This window comes from Triticum dicoccoides, chromosome 6A (genome assembly GCF_002162155.2).
Source record: "Triticum dicoccoides isolate Atlit2015 ecotype Zavitan chromosome 6A, WEW_v2.0, whole genome shotgun sequence".
In the NCBI taxonomy this organism is placed as follows: domain Eukaryota; kingdom Viridiplantae; phylum Streptophyta; class Magnoliopsida; order Poales; family Poaceae; genus Triticum; species Triticum dicoccoides.
Genome location: NC_041390.1, coordinates 432,906,109 through 432,909,263, shown reverse-complemented (window position 1 = coordinate 432,909,263; position 3,155 = coordinate 432,906,109).

Sequence of the window (3,155 nt, the reverse complement as noted above, 5' to 3'; positions counted from 1 at the left end):
GCCGCCGTCCCGGCCACCGGACGCCGCCCCCGCCGGCCGCCGTCCCCGCCTTCGCCGGCGTCGCCTCGGGAGGCGCGCCCCTACCCGGCTGCTACAGTGCTTGAACAGTGGATCTGAGATCTAAATCCTCCCGGTTGACTTTTCACCCCCGTAACCCTAATTTTTTATGCTATGTTTGACTGCTCGTATCTCCGCAACCGTAGCTCCGTTTTGGGCGTATGATATATCAAAATCTTCGCCTCGACGTGTACATCAATTCATTCCATTGCGTCATTTGCATTTGAGGTCATCTTGTTGCCCAAAATGCTGTTAGAAGGAGGCTTCGTGAGTTAAATTGCAGATCCGTTAGTTCATCATGCACTTTTGTCATTTTTTGCCATGTTTAATCCGTGCATGATATGCCTGTGCCTCTTTGGGATGAATTGTTAAGCATTTTGTCTTCTTTCCAGAGGTGCCACCCATGCATTTTTAGGGTGTGAGTGTTGTCTTGTGCAAGCTTGCAAAGAGAGGTACCTGAGATTGCTGATTTCAGGGACAGTGATTTTCACCAAGTCTGGGATATTTTAGTTCATGATGCCATATGTTCTGCTTGTTTCCTAGTGATTCGTGCCTCTTTTGAGGATGATCAGTAAGGGACTTTTGTTATTCATGTTATGCTCTATCCATCCATGTCCTTGTTTGCATATATGGAGTGCTCTAGGTTGACTCAATCGAGCTCAACTTTTGCTTCGTTGTTAATCTGGGCAGATCGTCAACTTGTTTGCGATTTTGCCGATGCTACCGTTAGTGTTCCATGCATGCTATGCCTTTGTTCTTGCCATGTGTAGCTAGCATTTTGTGCCTTCTTGATGGTTATGTGCTTGCCTTGCTATGACTTGCACCATGGTGAGTGCATCGAGCTCGTTTACATGCCTTCGTGGGTTATATTTCAGCATGTCTCAGTTTTCACTAAGTCTGAAAACTGATTGTGTTTTATGCTATGTTCGTGTGCCCGTTAATATATTTTGTGAACCCTTTTAGCCCCAGGTCACTTTGGGTCTTCTGTTAAGCTTGTTGAGTAGCTCCATTCCATATTCTTACTTGTCATGTTCAGGTCATTTATCATGTTATTTTGCTCCTCCGAAGAGAGCATCGTGATCTGAAATTTCAGGCTAGTGTTAATTTCACTAAGTCTGGAATCTGTTTTGCATTTGCGTTTTTGCCATGCTTGTTTGAACCTCTTAATGGATGAATTTGCCTATGGCTCAGTGCTAGTGTTTTGTTAAGAATCTTGTGTACATCACTGTCATGTATTTTGTTTTCATGTTTGGTGGCTGTAGCATGTTCATTTCGTTGCATTTAGATGCCTACTTGCTGTAAATCGCAAACCGGTGTCATATCTTAAAACGCTTGCCATTTCCAAACCGTAACTCCGATTCCAATGATCTTTATATCGTTTTCAAGCGATTTAATCCCCTCTATCCAGTGGCACCCTTGTAATTCCAAGTTGAGGCCAGGTTCATGCATTTCCTGTCATATCTTGCATTTTGCATCCCGCATCGCATCCCGCATAGCATATCATCATTTCATCATATTGCTTGGTCTTGCACGTGGTTGATTGTATCCTTGTTGCTTGTTTGTCTTGTGTGGGTAGAGCCGGGAGACGAGTTCACTACCGAGGAGCCCGTTGAGTTTGCTTGTGAGGATCCAGTCAACTCTGACAACTGTGCAGGCAAGATGATCATACCCTCGAAATCACTACTATCTTTGCTATGCTAGTTTGCTCGCTCTTGCTTTGCCAATGCTACGATGCCTACCTTTTGCTTGTCAGCCTCCCAATTGCCATGTCAAACCTCTAACCACCTTGTCCTAGCAAACCGTTGATTGGCTATGTTACCGCTTTGCTCAGCCCCTCTTATAGCGTTGCTAGTTGCAGGTGAAGATTGGAGCCGTTCCTTGTTGGAACATTTATTTACTTGTTGGGATATCATTATATTGCTATGTTATCTTAATGCATCTATATACTTGGTAAAGGGTGGAAGGCTCGGCCTCTCGCCTAGTGTTTTGTTCCACTCTTGCCGCCTTAGTTTCCGTCATATCGGTGTTATGTTCCCGGATTTTTGCGTTCCTTACGCGGTTGGGTTATAATGGGAACCCCTTGATATTTCGCCTTGATTAAAGCTTTTCCAGCAATGCCCAACCTTGGTTTTACCATTTTCCACCTAGCCCTTTTCTTTCCCTTGGGTTCTGCAGACTCAAGGGTCATCTTATTTTACCCCCCCGGGCCAGTGCTCCTCTGAGTGTTGGTCCACCTGTCAGCTACCGGTGGCCACCAGGGGCAACTCTGGGCTGGCCTACCCGTACCTAGGACAATCTGAGTGTGCCCTGAGAAAGAGATATGTGCAGCTCCTATCGGGATTTGTCGGCACATTCGGGCGGTGTTGCTGGTCTTGTTTTAACCTGTCGAAGTGTCTTGAGTTACCGAGATACCGACTCTGATCGGAACGTCTTGGGAGGAGGTCTTTTCCTTCGTTGACCGTGAGAGCTTGTCATGGGCTAAGTTGGGACTCCCCTGCAGGGATTGAACTTTCGAAAGCCGTGCCCGCGGTTATGGGCAGATGGGAATTTGTTAATGTCCGGTTGTAGATAACTTAAACCTTAATTAATTAAAATGAATCAACTGAGTGTGTTGCCGTGATGGCCTCTTCTCGGCGGAGTCCGGGAAGTGGACACGGTGTTGGAGTAATGCTTGCGCAGGTTGTTCCTCTAGTTTCTCGCTCGCGCCTTGCCCCCTCTTCTCGCTCTCTTTTGCGAATTAGATAGCCATCATATATGCTAGTCGCTTGCTGCAGCTCCACATATATTTGCCTTATCCATTCCTATAAGCTTAAATAGTCTTGATCGCGAGGGTGCGAGATTGCTGAGTCCTTGTGGCTCACAGATACTATAATTCCAGATGCAGGTCCAGGTGATTCCGCTCCAGGTGACGAGTACGAGCTCAAGTGGGAGTTCGACGAGGACTCTCAGCGTTATTATGTTTCCTTTCCCGATGATCAGTAGTGGTGCCTAGTTGGGGTTTGATCCAGGGCCTTGTCGCATGTTGGGTTCTTTTCTATTTTGGCGCCGTAGTCGGGCCATGAGTGTTTGTTTGATGTATGTTATTTATGTACTTTGAT